The sequence below is a fragment of the Corvus hawaiiensis genome, chromosome 3 (assembly GCF_020740725.1).
Source record: "Corvus hawaiiensis isolate bCorHaw1 chromosome 3, bCorHaw1.pri.cur, whole genome shotgun sequence".
Lineage (NCBI taxonomy): Eukaryota > Metazoa > Chordata > Aves > Passeriformes > Corvidae > Corvus > Corvus hawaiiensis.
In genome coordinates this window covers 100,763,725-100,780,982 of record NC_063215.1, presented here as the reverse complement: position 1 = coordinate 100,780,982, position 17,258 = coordinate 100,763,725, and positions in this window count along the sequence as shown.

The window sequence follows — 17,258 nt, the reverse complement described above, 5'->3', positions numbered from 1 at the left end:
GATCCCAACTGCACTGCCTCCAGGCTTCGTGGATTTGGCCGAGATGGAAGCTGAGCTGGCAGGGCTCTGCCCTCGTGGTACTCAGTAAACAGCCGAAATTAGCAGTGCCGAGACAGCTGTAATTCGGTACCATCGCTACAAAGGCGTTCGAGCCTTGCTGGGAGCAGGTGTGTGACACCAAAGCAAGCAGCAGCTCACGCTGGGATGGCTGTGACTCGAGGGCCCACAGTGACATCTGCTGGAATGACTCGCTCTGAAGGACCATTAGAAGGCACCGTTCAAGCCCGAACAAGAGCCTTTCTTTCCTTTCCGAGGCAAAGAAATTGATAACACGAAATCATCGATAATCTTTGAAAGCTGAGTGCCTGAGTGCTACAGAGAACTGAACGTGGCTCACACTGCAGAAGGAATCCCAAACCCTTTGGCATTCCCCTCTCCTACACAATTGCTTTCTTCACACAGAAGCCTGAAAGCAGAGCCCACAAGCACTCTTGCAGTGTAGTCAGAGACAATGTGTACACAAGCTTTTGATCATTTCACTGAGAGTACAGCTCTTGATCAGAGCGGGAGAGTCGCCAGGTTTCTAACAGTGTTAAATCCTTCCAAGTTTTCCCAACCATGGATATTTTTTTCCCCTTCTTCCAAGCAGAGTGTTAAAATCCTCCAAATCTTAGTTGGCCGACTTGAGCATACTCCTAGAGAACATCAAACACATTTGACAGCTTGTAACTGCTTTTCAGTCACAAGATTTTAATAACACTAATTCCACTTAGCAGTTCTACCTCCATGGCCTTTTTCCCTTTTTTTTTTTTTTTTTTTTTTTTGCTGCTGCTGCTGTTGTTGTTAACTGAAATATCTTTATATAAAGCTGAAGTTCATCACAGGATTGACAAGCAACTACTTTGGCATCGTGGGTGACCTTTCTATATACTGCAGGTAAGAGCACACAACAAGGGAGATGCATTTATTGTCCTGGGGATGGGAGAGCACAGTTCATTTTAGGACGTGTGTGAGTGTTCTGCCCCAGTGTGGAGACTCTAAGAGGAGAACTGCTAAACCAGGATTTTTATTTAACAGCAGCATGTAAGAGGAAAGAGAAACTGGCAGCAAACAACAAAATTCAGGCAGAGAGCAGAGAAGTCCACAGCTCATTTTGCAGGACTCAAGACGCTGGGCATCCTGGAGCTTCCAGGAGAGGCAGCAGGACAGAGAGATGGAAAGAAGCTGCAGGAGAAACAGGCATCACAGAAACTGGAAAGGGAAGAATATGTTTTACAATTCTTTGTAAGAAAGCAGTAACAGGTGTTACACGCCTTTCTATATCCAAAATTTGCAGAACCACGACCACTTCCCTCCCTTAAAACTGAATGGGAAGTAGAAAGGTGAGGAGGAGCTGACTCGTGAATTATTGAAATCCAAGTTACTTACTTAATTTTTAAATTTTAGTTACAGAGTTACAAATTCTTGACCCTTCTATTGCCACAATCGTATTTATAAAGTGCTATATCCTATTTTTGAAGCCTGGAGACTTCAACTACATCATGACTTAACCAGAAAAAGCCCCTCTGGAGGGAGTTGTCATCAGTATGTAGAACATTGTATGTGGGCAGGGGGATGATTCAGAATGAGAGTTACCAAAGGTGACCTCAGATTTTGTGCCAAAAGAGGCAAAAAGTGAGTTAAATGGCTTAAATCATAGTTTCAAAGAAGGCTTGAAAATGCAACAACTTGGTTATCACGTTCTTAAGTACTGTAGCCTCAAAACTGAACAGACACATGGCACAGCTATTCAGTTAAAAGACAAGCAGGGAGGAAAAGAAAACAAACCAAACCCAGACAGGATATCTGTCTAGATATTTACATAAACAGGCCAGGTTTTCTGCTTTCATTTCAACAAAGTGATGTCTCACTCGTGGAGGATCTGGCCAAAGTTTTCAGACTGCATGAAATACTAACAAACTCCTATTTATCTGAATATGGAAAGTAAGAGGGTTTTATTAAATTGTAAATCTGCTGCTAATTCATCAGTCTAGTCTGCAAGTGCCAATTATAAAAACCCACATGTTTTGAGGATAAAAATTAAATGTTTTGACTTTGATGAGACTATTCGTGTATCTGAACATGTGTTTATGATCTTTTCTGGCTGGAGGCCTAACTGCAAATCCTTTATTCTTTAGTGCTACTGGAATAGGAAACAAGCAATAAGAAGAATTTTTACTTTTCTCCAAGAAATTTTAGTATTTGGCTTTTAGTAGATATTTCCCTGTGTTTCTCAGGGAACATTTAAATTTAGTGAACCCACAAACCTGCTTGGGGTTGGTTGTTTTTTTTTTTTTTACTGCATTTAAAATCTGACCCATGATAATACAGGTAAAAACCATGAGATTTCTGTTTGGCAGAATTGGTCAGAGTGGTTTTCATGTTAATTGGAGATCTGAGGAGAAGTTTTGCATATCTGGGGAAAAAAAAGAATCTGAAATATACCTGCCATAGCATATATACTGCAGCTAACCAGGAAGACTTAGTTTAATGTTGGAGTGATCCAGCACAAACCCTTCTGAGTTAATGAGGTAAACTGAGCTATTCCTGTTCAGGCGATCTAATACAAAGTTAAATATTTGATTTGATGTTCATCATAGAAATCGTTTGTTGGTTGGCTTGTTTAGGTTTGGGGTATTTTTCTCAAAATTAAGAAGAAATGTTTTGAGATCATAAAAATAAATTCATCACTGTTATTTGTTGAAAATTCAGTTATGCAGGAAATTTGCCAACCACCTCTGACCAGCCATCATCAACCTATTTACATGGGTTTCACTGCTTTAATGCACCTCAGCTGCTGGCACTCCTACCAGATGAAAATACTTTAAAGATTTGATAATATTTCTATTAATTTTATCCCTGTGTAAGTCGATGTTTATGTAGATGGTACTGAAGAGCATGCTCATTTTGCTCAAATCTTCAATCCTTAGTTCAAAGTTCCTTGTTATGTCAAGATTTTAAGTCCCTAATAAAATAGCCTGACAATCAGAATGTCCCATTTTCTAAATCTTCTTATGATTTTTTTCTTGAAGATTATAAGCAATATTTTCCAGAACATACCTGATCTGATTGTGAACATTCCCTTGAACTATTTCAAAAAGATTCCACATAAATAACAATTAATATTGGTCACTAAAAAATGAGGTCTGTCTTATTGTCTTCTAATTTCTGGAAACTGGAGATTATGGAACCCTTTTTGAGTCATTATTTGATCAATATTTTCAACATATTGAAAATAATGGTCTGACTTTCAATCATATTTTTTAATTCTCTGTACAGCCAGAATTAATTTACAAAACTGTAAACAATGGTTGAAATGTGAGGGCTTTTGTTTTCAAGCCAGAACAACTAGGATACAAATACTGATATAAAACATTGCAGTGATCTCACTGGCAACCTCTATTAACACTGTAAGAAGGACCATTTTTAAATGGCAAATCTTCAACATTTAACTCAGAGGAAAACAAAAAAGAAAACTATGAAATAGCATAGAATATGAGCAAACTATTACAGAAACTCAAATTGCCTGTCATTAAGAAGAGGGAGGAAAGCCATCTCTATGATAAAGCACTATTCTGTAAAAGTATTAAGCAGTCATTTAGTCCAGCTGACAGCTCTAATGCTTCAAGAGCCTCAAAGATTTCTCAACTAGAAATGTAGCAATGCCAAAAATACATCAAATGGGCCTTTAGGAAGTCATTCTATGGCTTCTATTATGCTAACACTGCAACTTTTGATCACTGGCTTTAGCTGCAAGAGTTTGTGAAATGCATGAATTCTTTTTCACCCTTTCCATAATCCCTACAGCACAAACTCATCCTGTTGTCCACCCAGTAAGGCAGACAAGGTACAAGGGACATTCTCTAGTTAGACTGCAACATTATTAACTCATCTGGATACCACTTGGCAGGAAATCACACAGAAGAAGGTAATTATTCCTCTTTTTTAATCATGTCCAGGTGTTAGAGTGCTATTGTCAATTCTTTATGCCTCAGACCAGGTCAAACTCTCTCCAAGAACCCCCTGGCCCTATCCTCTTGTGAGAAATAACACAAGTAACACAAAGAGCTATCTCCTCACTGCTTAATACATACACAGGCTGCAATACCCACTCTAATTTGGAACTGTCTGGTAATCAGACCCCTCTATGGAATTAGTGCCTCAAGACCTGGCAGCAATTAATTTGATGCCAGATGGGTGGTGATTCCCTTTCTGATGCCATGCAACAAAGTACCTTCTTCCAAGCCAACATACTCCATCAAACTTTGGAGATTCAGTGCTGACTGGACAGTAATTATCTTTCTTCTCTGCTCATGCCCACCTGCAAACAGATGCTGGTTTTCCTGGTCAGGCCACATGGAGCAATGGAGAACACCCTCAGGTACATGGAGTTATCCTTGGGGTTGTCCTGTGCAGGGCCAGGAGCTGGATTTGATGATCCTTGCGGGTCCCTTCCAATTCAGGATATTTTATGATCTTACTCAGCCAACATGCAGAAAACTGGAGCTGGATCCCTCTGTGACCTGATAAATATTCATGCTCTCATAAAATTTCAGACTTTTCTCACATGAATATATGATTATGATTTGCTGCCAAAAAATCAAGGCAGGGCATCAACACCAACAAATGTCTCCTGCTTTTACTACTGATGTAATGTCTGATGTCCCTTTACCTCCAAAAACCCAAATAAGAGAATATTGGGCATCTCCCAGGATCTCTTTGATGTAGCAGTGATGCTTCCAAAACTCATAATTAAACAGCCCCTACAAAGACTTAGGTAAAGTTATTCTGCTGCAAAAGCTGGTGAATGACAAATGTGCAAAAGCAGGTGATGAGAATCTACTGCCAAACACAGCTGACCTGCAAAAACACAAATCAAAAGCAAACGCAGCATTATTTATGAACACCTTGTTTTGCTAAACCACAACCAGCCTAAGAACCTTGTTGCTTTGTAGGGCTAAGCTGTTTAATGTGACCGTGCCTAATTATGAACCAGCCCATCAGCTGTTTAATTAGCAGTAGAACATGCATACCAAATTAAATGCCAGAAACTAACCACCCCCAGCAACTCAAGGCCTAGTTGTTCACTTTGTGTCACATTGATACTCTTAACCCAGAAATTCATTCTTTCATTTATAAACTGCTCTCTCAGTTAATTACTTTGGCAAAGTGCAGAGGAATCAACAAATCACGGTGAGCAGAGTGGCAGGCAATCGTGCTCCTGAAGCTGGATATCTCATCATCCCAATTCTTTCTTGAATGCTGTTGATTTTAATCTGTATTTTACAGGGCAACAGGCTGTTCTTCCATCTCTGCCAGGGGAGTAGGGAGGCAGGTTTGAGGCAGATTTATGAAGAAACAATAATCCTCAAATCACTTGCAATCCCATCAGCCTTCAGCCAGCAAACTCTCGTTCTATTTAGCGTGTGGTTGAAGGGCCCTGGCAGGATGGAAGTGGTGGAGGCACAGCCAGCTGCTACCACATACACAGAGCTGTAAATTCAGCTTGTAAATTATGACACAGGAAGCACCTGTAGCAGCACAAGGCATATCTGAATCATGCAGGGAACTGTTCTGAAGCCTCCCTCTACTTAGTTATTTCTCTTCCCTCCCCCTCAGAAGGCACTCATTCTCTGTAGACTCTACACAATTTTTCCCCACAGATTTATGTCTTCTTACTATATACAGACATTGTTGAAGCCTGCAGAAGGAACTAAACATACTCCAGCAATGCTACTCCAGATGTTCAACTTCAACTACTTATAAAGCAGCTTATAAAATCAAGCTAAGCTCAGCAATAAATATTACCATCAACATCTTTCCATTTTTTCCCTCAGACACATCAACTCTGTCTCCTGAAGTGGTCTCTGATTCAAATAAGATCTCCAGACAACAGTCCTGCTAACATATCACATTCCAAACACATTTAAAGCTTCACAATGATCAAAGATGACAATGCCAACACTTGCAAAAGATGTTCTTTAAAACACTCTGTTTCTGCCACTAAAATTCTTTACACCAACAGCCTTTTTTCCAGCATAAACTTTAAGAATATTTTAACAAACATCACATTAGTAATATGGCTTATATTTCCTTCTCTGTGTTGTTTTTCACTTCCTCTAAGTTTTTTTCTAGTGCATTTTCTCACTTTGCTTCTAGAACTCAGCCTTACAGAGAAAACTTCAATATGGAGAATATTCTCCAAAACTGCAGCCAGCTAATGCTGCATTTCTGTCTTTTGAAGGACACAACCAAGCCTCTTCAGCATTCTTAGGAAGTAAATATACCAGAAGAAATTTACAAGGCTTCCCAGGAAATCACCTGTGAAGGTCAAAAATTTTAAACCTCTGGCATGCCATAAGGAACATTTCCCATCAAAACAACACATTTCTATAATATTCACGTGTATATTATGACCAATTCATATGGCACTGTGCCAGTTATACTGAGACTGACAGGAACTTTCATGCTTTAATGAGAACAAGCTTTTCCATCTAGATTTTAGAGGTAGGAGGGCCCAATTAAAATGGTCTGGCTAAGTACAAACAGTCACAGAAAGTCGTCCAATAGTCTCCTTGTCGAGACAAAATAATTCACAGAGCACATGTGTCTGTCAAAAAGTATCCAGTTCCATTTAAAGATTTTACCCAGGGAGCAATAAATAATTTTTGGGGGTTTTTTTGTTATCTAGCTAACATTTGTATGCTGTTTCATAAAGAAATTTTCAAACTCAGGTATTTTTCCTCACAATGGAGATTTTAGGCATCAGTAGCTACCTTTTAACTTTCTCTTCAACATATAAATATTTATACACTTTATTTATAAATTAAAGAAGAAAATCTCAAAAATATGCTGCTTAGTCATGGGGGATGAATAGCATGACTCACAAAGACTTAGATGGTAACAAGTTAATACAAATCATGCACTGTACCAAATGTTCCCTTAGAAAGGATCTAACAATCCCCAAAATGTTGCTTTCTATGAGGAATGAAATGGCCCATTGTTGTCTCTTTAGAAGGTTGTTTTAGTCATGGTGGTTTGGTTAGTTACTATCACTGTATATACAGTGCACATTGATGAACAAAGGCACCTTTTCACCCATTTTCCAAGTAATTTTTGATGTGAGTCACAGTGCAGGCTCCTCACAGCTCAGTGATGATGTACAGAGGTTCCCACACAGCTATCATTATGCCAGGAAAAGGTTTGGTTTCACTCATCATGCATTTTGAATACATGATTTTCTGCATTTTCAAACCTTTCACAACACTTGACTCAAGTGCTAGGATTATAAAACCATCCTTTTGGCAACCATTATTTATTTATCCCTGCACAGCTCCATTAACCCTTCTCCCTGGTGGTTTAATTTTAGACAAAAAACAGGTCCAAATCTTCTTACTACTCAGGTGACACTTTAATGGGAGCATGGAACCTCTTTTAGTGTCTGAGAAGAGAGAACTGTGAAAGAAAAACCCCTGTGCTGCTTGCATGGTCCTCATACTCAAAGGGAAAAGCCAGGGGAAAAAGTGTTTGGATGGAGGTGAAGAAAAAGGTACTGACTGAGGGAGGGTTTGATTGGTTGGGTTTTGGGGAAGAGGGAACAGGGGTCACATAACACTTCAAAATCTGACCTAGTTTCTCACAGTTTAAAAGATAAAATAGAAGATTAATTACATATCCAGATATGAGCTGCTACAAGCCTTTCATCTAAAGCCTGAAAAGACAAATATAATGAATTTTGTTTATCACTTTAAAATAGCCACACATAGTGAATTATCACAGGGTAATTCTTGCAGTCTTCCTCCCCTGTCACTTTATTTCTTGTTCCCATCTTCAGCACTGTGTTAAAAAATTAAAAAAAAATAAGCAAAGGTAACAAACCAGAGCAAACAAATTACCCTAAATGTGTAATTTAGGTACCCAACTGCCAGAGAGTTCTATTTCACATCACCAATTCAATGCCTTGCATTAATTTGAAGAAGAATCCAGACAGAAAGGTTTGTTTTCCTTCCTCTGCCACAGTTTTCAGATTCCATCTGCTCTCCCTGTTCGTGTTGGTTGCAGAACCTTTGCACATCTTCCATCTGTGTTGTATTTTTCCTGACGTCCACAGCTATAGCTCAAGTTCCATAGTTTATCATATCCCTTCATCATTCAAGTCAGCAATATCACTAGTGCATAAAGCTTAATTTCAGTGGTTATCTACAATGAATGCCAAGTGAAATGGAAAAGTCACATCCATAACTAATTCCCAGAAGCCTCCATCCAGTCTCTCATGCCTGTTTTTAACCATATCACTTGGTGAGGAAAACTAACATTTCTTAGCTCCAAATACTGAAGTAGTTCAGCTAGAGATGAAACACCATTCTAATCTTATATAGTTAGAAAAAAGAGTGAAACAGACTGAAAAGTCTGATGTCAAAATTACTTTCCACATGGATTAACACAGAAGGATTAGAAAGCAAAATAGTTTTCTAAAATCAGCAATTTAAAAGAGAGGATTGTGATGAAAATCTCCATATCCTGCGTGTGGATGAGAAGGAAAATCAATAGCAGACAATTAACTGGATGGCTCTGGTATCATTGTAAAAGGGAGACACTTCAAAATTGCTGCCCAGCTGCAATCTTTGTACTATTCTTTTCTCCTTTTATGTAAAGCTCAAGGAGGAGGAGGCAAAAACCTGAAATTACAAAAATGAGAAACAAAATAACTTATAGAGATGGAGGACGCTTGAAACAGACACACAAAAAAAGACATTAAGGATAAAATGAAAATAGGAGACCACTGATTGACATAAAACACAGTATTCATGCTCATAAACACCAATCAGATACTGAATGGTAAAGTGCTAGTCAGAGATACGATTTTAAACGGTTTTGTCCTTCACTTATTCTATAAGTGAGGAGCAATTTCCCAGGAAATTTCAGTGCTGAAAATACTGCTCAGTCCCAGGACATCTGTGTGGGAAGATACATTTGGAGATTCAAGACACAAAGCTTCAAGCCAACATGGACATCAACTGAATTCAATTACCACCAAGCAGAGAAATCCACTGATGACCTGGGTCCTGAACTTTGCTATCCGCTATATATTTGTCAACTGCAGAAAAGAAACAAAGGTTCTTGACCAACAAAAGCTCCTCAGAGGTGTTTTCATGCTATGCTCTTATTAGTGTTGTCCACAAACTTTGGATTTGTTACCCAGCACGCACCAGGCCAGCGATTACTCAAGAGAGACAAAGATTATTTATTTCAGAGTTGCACAAGCCTGAGTGCTCAGTGGTACTCTACAGATCAAGCATGACAGCTATCAAAACTTTTTACTATTTATGCATTTTAGCAAAAAAAGGATTTAGAGTTCATTGGCTACAAGTGACAGAGTTCTCTTATTGTCCTAGGCGACTCAAAAAAAAGTGTATTCAACACATATTTATCATTTTTTTATATCTCAACATTTTTTCCAACATTTCAACATATTAAGTTTTTGAAGAGGGAGGAGAAGGAATAAATATGTGAAGAATGGAAATATTACATGAATTTGTACTGAAAGCCTGGCCCTGCTGACTTGGGCGATTTTGTTATTAAGCCCAGCCAGGGCAGGATTTCACATGAATTTTACATGAAATACTCTTATTCAAATTTCACCTGCAGCTATTTACAGGTGTAACTAGAAAATTCTGTTTTGTGTGAACACTGGATGAAAATATGAGTAGCATCTTACTATAGCCTGTTTTTTTTTAACTAAAAGAAACACACTCACACCCTCCCCCCACAAAAATCACCAGGGGCCAGTGGAAGTAGTAGAGTAAAAATCCCACCAGTATTTCCCATACTGTCTGCAGAGTATCCACCAGGAAACACATCATCCCATCATCAGAAGTGGAACATTATACACATGCCTGTGCCTGAATTCTTTGGTTTTAAAGATTAAATCTGCATTCTGCATGGTAAAGAGCAATTCAAAATGGAAACAGGGGAAAAGTAAAGTTGCTCCTTAGACCAGCAGCACTGTCCTTAGGAAATGAAGGTCAGAGCATTTACAAACAGATATAAATCAGTATTATCCTTTAAAAGAAAAAAATTACCATGCTATACTTCACAAGCACTAAATGAAAATATAAACCTCACTGCAAAATGTTTATAAACTAAATTACAATTAATTGCTCAAGCCACTTTTTTTTTCCTCCCACTGACCATTATCCAATAATTTTTTTATGCAAGATGGCAGAGGCAAATAGCTGTAACTAAACATCTGCTCACCTGATCCAGGAACAGCCTGATTTGACCAGGCAGATTCAGGCATCACAAGAACATCAAAGAGCACACATAGGCTGATCCTATGTTTATGAACTTCAGCTTTCCTAATACTTGAATCTGACCCATAATTGTCATTCCCTTCATGTCAACCAGTGTTCCCTGACAAGTCTTTCTTTAAAATGAAAGAAAATTATCAGCCCAATATTTTGAATTACAAACTCTAAGAAAAAAAACTATTCGCAACTCCTGCTCAGAAGGGAAAAAACCATGAGCAGTGAATGAAATCCATATAACAAACTATTCCTCAAAAGCCATGTCATCCTCTGAATTATGCTCATATGTTTTCTGGGTTTTATTTTACATGGACACTGACCAGGAAATTTATTTCTACAGAATCATTTTCACCCTGCCTGCAATTTTAATGCCACCAGTTTTGTTGCTGACTTTGAAATGGGAAGTACAGCAAGACTGACATCTGTGGTGTGCAGATCACGGTGTGCTGGGCAGTCCACAAAAGACTTGCTTATCAGAATCTCTGGAGCTATGAAAATATGGTAATTTGTTCCTGGAACTGTGCATACTGAAAATGCCAAAAGTGCTGGTGCCACCTCAGAGGGAAACAGAGATTTTGAAGTTAGATCATGAGATAAAATCCTCCTCTCCTAACAATACAAGAAAACCCATGAATTTTTGAAATAATTTGTAATATTGTAGGAGGCAGTATTGCTTGACTGTAATTTATAAAAGATAAAAACCCTCAGTAAAACAGGAAAAGAAAAACAAAAGAGAAGAAAAAAATTGTCTCTCTTTTCTAAGCTTCTCAGAGTTGAACCTGCTATGTTTCATACCTGAGCAGTAGGAACGAGGCTGACTACTTTCTTTTAATTTTTTTTTTTTTAAATAATATAAGAGTGCTTGAAACTGGGACAGGACTTGTGCCAGTTTTGCTGCCAATTGATTGATTCATTTCTTATTGACACAAATGGCCTGTGCAAGCTAAGGGTGGTTATCATTTCCTGCTGACAAGGAGGTTTTGAACCCAAAATTTTATTGAGTCTTATCTTGTTTTGGAACAATTCTCAAAGTGAACCTGATAGAATTTATTATGCATCCTAAAAGTACGACCAAAAATGAAATAACACTGTAAAAGAATCTGCCTATTTCTGTATATTAAAACATGTGCAACAGGGAGTTGAGATGAATAGTTGTGCCTTACATGTGAGGGGAGAAGAGGCCAGAGGAGATATGACCACAGACAGCTGAAGTGACACTGCCTAAATTCACACCAATTCCCTGTCTGGACAGGAAAATAATGAGAAAAAGGAAAGAAAAGATAAAGTGAAAAACTGGCAGATAAGTAACATTCTCAATCCCCCAGTGCCAGTGAGGAACAGAGCTGAAAATAGGATGCCCAGGCACCCTGATTTGCACACCAATCCCCAACACCTCCAGCTTGGCAAACTTGCAGAAGGGTTCTAACTCATCAGTATTGCTGGTTACCTTTTTAGCCCAAAGCAAGGCATGTAGCTACATGTTATTCCTATATTCAGAAAGCCAATCTACCAAGAGATAAACAGGACTCTTGGATAAACTCTCCCCAGTGAATTTTGCAGCATATTAAATAGCCTGTGTTGCAAAAGCAGTCCACCAGTGAGCATAACACATAAACCACCCAAGTCATGGCACTTCCATGTGAAATAAAGGGAAGGGGAGACCTCAAAGAAAGCACTTAAGACAGGTATAATGCTTGGCATGTATAGATCATTACAAGGCAGGTGGCCTTCCTCCAGAAACTGGGAAACAAGGACATGAGAAATACTCCAGCAATGAAAGGTTGCCAAGCAGATAATAGATTGGTAGGTGGGCATTGTAGCTCTTGCACCACTGGGTTCAAAGCAAGCCTGTTCTGGCCTTGCATCTCTCACGTGACTTTATTTAGATAACAATATTTTAGTTTTAAGCTCCATTGAACATTATGTATATTTTGGGTACTGAATGTTTATAATTAACTGTGTTTATACACTACTGCATTTAAAAAGTTGTGGCATAAAGATCAGAGAACTGAAAGAATTTGATTCATACAACATAGCCTAGATTTTGTATCTCAGGTCTCAAATACTCAAAATGGTACCAGTGTTTCACAGCCAACTCAGACAGAAAATGTGTTTGTGTAAAATATATTTTACTGGATTCTCCAAACCAGCAGCTGCAGTAAAATTATAGTATAACTGACAAAACATCCATAAATGTGATTAGAATTGAGCTTTTTATATCACAGCAAAAGACAGTAAAAGCCAGTTAATAAACAGCTAATTATTACATTTAACCCAGCGAGTAATTCAGGTGATCTATCTTTCAATCTTGATATTGTCCATCTATACACCACTATAGATTTGCAGATACTTTGTCATCAAATGTGCTAACAAAACAGTTTTTACTGGGCACCTTGTCAAAGGCAATCCAAGTTTTTAATGCAATGACTCATGATTTTTTATAATCTAATTACAGCGGCCTGAAATTGAATGCAAATTTTAAAATTCACTTTGTGATTAAGAGTCCATAGCCACATGTTCAAATTTAATGACTAATTTAGCCACTAATGTACACACTATAATAAGCACACTAATCACAGTTAGGAAGCTGTAGATATTTCTGGTCACTTTTTAAATTTTCTTGGAACCGAAGAAAGGAAAGCTACAATATTTTCATCTTTCCTTCTTTTAAACAAGAATCAATTTTAATGTTGATAGTAGAGAGGAAGTTACTTCCAAAACTCTTCAAAGGAAATTCTTTTTCTGGAATTTATAAAGTCACAGTATATGATCCACCAGCATGGTTCCCTACTTTTATTTTTGTGTCCTGGTTTCATTTCCAGTCAGAACACACACTTTTTGTTCAATAAGCTGCATAAAAAATAATCTTCATCCTTTCTCGTAAACCAGAGTATAAAAAACTGCAAGTCTTGAAAAGTTCTTATTTAGTACCCATCATCTCACAAAAAAAATCTCCAAAATAAAGTTTAAATGAACTTTATAGAATAAGCTGTGAAAATTTACCTAACATGAGTAGATTTTCTAATCCATAATTTTTCCATAATTCTGATTTTGATTTATATTCTCAACAGATAAATCATAAAAATCAACACAAGTTTTTACTCAAACACAAGATTAATGAATGTATGACTGTGCACTTCCAAGAAAACATAAGGAGTTTTAAGGAAAGAACTCAGCCAAAATCTACCAATTTACCTCAGCCACACACAAGAACTGGAATATTGTACACACAGTACTCATTTTTGGTGAGGTTGCACAGAAACATCTTTAAAGGTATTTGACAGCACAATGCCCTTCAAGTAGGTGCCATTTAAATATTTACGACATGATTACTTAGATAAAGTTTCCGTCATTTCTGTAAGCAATTTCAGGGGGAATCAAAGTTGGAAAAGCATGGAAATCACTAAAGCACTACGTGGTCACACTTGCAGAAAAAACAGATTTAATGTGCAGCATGAATAATTTCTAGACCAACTCAGAGCTTGCAATAGAAGGAAGTTATCCAGGAATTTTAATCAAAACAAATTTTTAAGGATGCAGGCCACTCTATAAACCAATACATAAGCAGTCTGAATGGACAATGCATCCTGTACCTCAGGGGATGCTACAGGAAAGCATGTAAAGAAATAGAACTGGAAAATCAACATTTTCAACCAGTCAGCTTCTCAGGGGCTGATTCTGATTTGATTTATACCAGTTTAAATCAGAATCTCATTATGTCTACATAATAACCCATCTCCCTGACAAGAGGCCGGGTGCTTTTTGCAGTCCCAGGCTGCTCAGCAGTCACTGCAATCCTACAAAGAAATGTTCTGTGAGCTCTGCTGACTCATTCCAGCTTTTGATTTATTCCAGCTGGCAATACAAGGAGACAGAGCATGTCTGGGAGGGGTGGAATTGGGCTGGGTGACTGTCAGGTGGAGAATGCCTTGAGTGTGTGGTTACCTCATTATTAATGAAAACTCTGACAATATTCTCCCCCTCCTCAGAGCCTTTGTGAGGATGCACAGTCCATGGAGCTGTATTCTAGCCCAAAAGCAGGAGTGCATGGAGATTTAAACAAGTAAAGGAATTCTGCACACACCTTCCAAACCAAGGCACTGTTTACATTCACACATTAATTATTGTTTATATTTGCCTCTAATCTGCATATGTGTCTTAAACGATCCACCCAAAGTGTTCTCTTCCAATTAAGAGCAATCTGCAATTACTTCCAGCCAGGGTGTAGTCTTGCCTGCCAATTAATTACAGAGTTTATGGGAAGTGTTTACAAATTAGGCAGTTGAAAGGCTAAATACAGCAAAGTAGTCATCCTGATGAGGCAGGAAATAAAAATGCCCTCAGGTATTTCATGACTCTGTTCTTGAGTCCGCAACCAAAGACTGAAAAGAACACAATAAACTCAACTGGCAATTTTCCAGGGTGCCAAAATGATGTTTCCTAGATTTAGCTTGCAGGATTTATAGTGCATTCCAAATTACGAGACTCTTAATGGCAACAGTAGATCAGTCCTTGTTTTACAAGTTACAAATGCTTTTTAAGAGCCTTTTTCCTAACAGTCCCTCAACTTTATAACTGCTGTAATTAATGTTGACAGGAGCTGCGCTCCCTAATTTTTCATGTTTTGTAGACAGAAAGATGTACCATCACTGGTTTAAAAGTTAGAGGAAAAAAGGAAGTTATTGTAGGAAAATACCTGGGTGACTAATTTCAGTCATCTGAAAATTTACTTTATGATTGTTCTGACAAACTTTCTCATGTTCCTTTTTCAGGCTGCCCCTAAAAGTATGACTGGAACTATTTGGACTGTTCTTCTAATTCCTAACCTTAAACATATTCATGCTACTCTATGCCCACTTGCTTTTGTGCCAGTGTTTTATCCTGATTTTTATTTCAGAAAAGACATAATTCTATTGTGAGATTCAGTGCCACAAGATGTTGGAATTATAAAGGGACAAATTAGAAAATGTAGATTTACATAAGAAATATATTACCTCAAAACCCAATCAGGAAGTCCATCAAGGGCTATTAAAATGCGTATATAACTTTCTGCACTTCAGATTGAGAATGGAAAGTAGAAAAAAATATACGTCTACACTTTTTGATCCCTATATTATTTGCCATAAATATCCAATACTGGCTACTAGCAAAGAAAAGGCACTGGAACAGAGAGACTTCCTGGGCTGTCCATAAACAATATTCTCCACGTAAATATAAATCAAGCTAAAGCTCTTATATTAGTCACAGATTGTTTTCCATTTATTTGTTTTTTCACTTTATCTAAATTGCCAAAGAAACCCTTTCACTCTAAATATTGAAATAGGCTGAAGATCTCCAGTGCAGTCCTTGCTAGATTCTGTGACAGAATGGCATTTTATTTTATAAGAAAATTAAGGGTAGCAATGATTAAACACTTTTTTTTTGTTTTCTTTCAAGGAATTCTTGAAAAGACCTTTAGATATTAAATACAAGCAGTCAAAACCAGGTCCATGATGAAACTGTTTGTAAACAAGGCCATAAATAGTAAACTTTTCATTAGCATTGTCCACATGAAAGAAGTTTTCATTTGGATTAATTAACTTTTTCAGTAACTGTACAGAAGACTGAATGTGGCCTGACAGCACTTGATGTGAAAATAAGAATAAGACCAATCTTTGCTTCTGAACCATGCACTCTAAATGCACTGCCATGGGAACATTTATCCCTTTACCCCTTTTGTGCTGAGATTCATTGGTTTGAACATGCCCAGATCCACGAGGCTGTTGGCCTGTATATTTTAATAGCTGACATGGGAGAGGTTGGGGGCCACAGGAGGAGAGAAAAGATGCTTGTGTAGCCTGGAGCAATATGTTTATGAAAATCCCCTCATGGTCTCCTGCTGTCTGAATCAGGCTTTCAGTGTTGCCCCTAAACTACGACCAACCACGGATTTTTAACACAAAAGACATTTCCATACGGAGTTAGCAGGCAGGCAGGAAGCCCTGCCAGGGAATTATATCTCTTGGCAGATACACTACAGCAACATCTTCTCTCTAATTTAATGGGAATTTATTCAGGCAACAGGTGCAACTGCAACCTCTGAAAAGCTGATGCCAGCTCTCATCTCCAAAAAGCAGGACATGCTTCTCCAGAGACCAAGGCCAGCGAATGATTAGGCTGTGGCAAAATTAAGGGCTAAAGGCTGTTTTGTCCTCTCAATTAATATGTTTTACTACCTTTATATAATAGGATTTGGGTTGTTGGGTTTTCACAGAAAACCAAATACTAATCGTAGAACAGTGGTTTGGGTTGGAGGGGAACTTATAGATCCTCTAATTCCAACCTGCCCCACAGGCGACCAATGTTAGTCTTTGTATTAAAGGTATCATCCTTGCTTACTAAGATAGAAATTACTTATTTACTTAGAAATAATTGCTGTTCTGATTTGGATTTTTTAAAAGGGAAGAAAGTCTTTGTTTGCATTAAGTGACCATTTTTGGACTTTAATCCTTATATAGTAGTTTTGCCTTGCAAACGTTTTTGTAGTATTTATCATCTTGAAAACCTGAGCTCATTGGCTCAATCCAGAGAGAGGCACAACCAATCCTAAATCACTACAAACATCCTTGCATCAAGAAAGTGCTGTGGGGAGTAACATGACTGAGAAGACTCCAGAGCAAAGAAGATAGTGCAGAAACAAAATTCCTCGTTTTAGTTATTCTTGAAAACTGCTCTATCTCAAGGTTATGAATGAAGTATTCCTATATAGAGAGGTTTTCAGAAGTTAAGCAGGTTATTGTTATAAAGCTTAAAAGAAAATGTAAAGATGCAAAAAGCTGGAGAATTTTATCAAATTTCACTTCTAAGAAGAAGGAAAATTAAGTGAAAATTTACCAAAAAGGAGCAGATGTTACTCTATGAAGCAACAGTAGA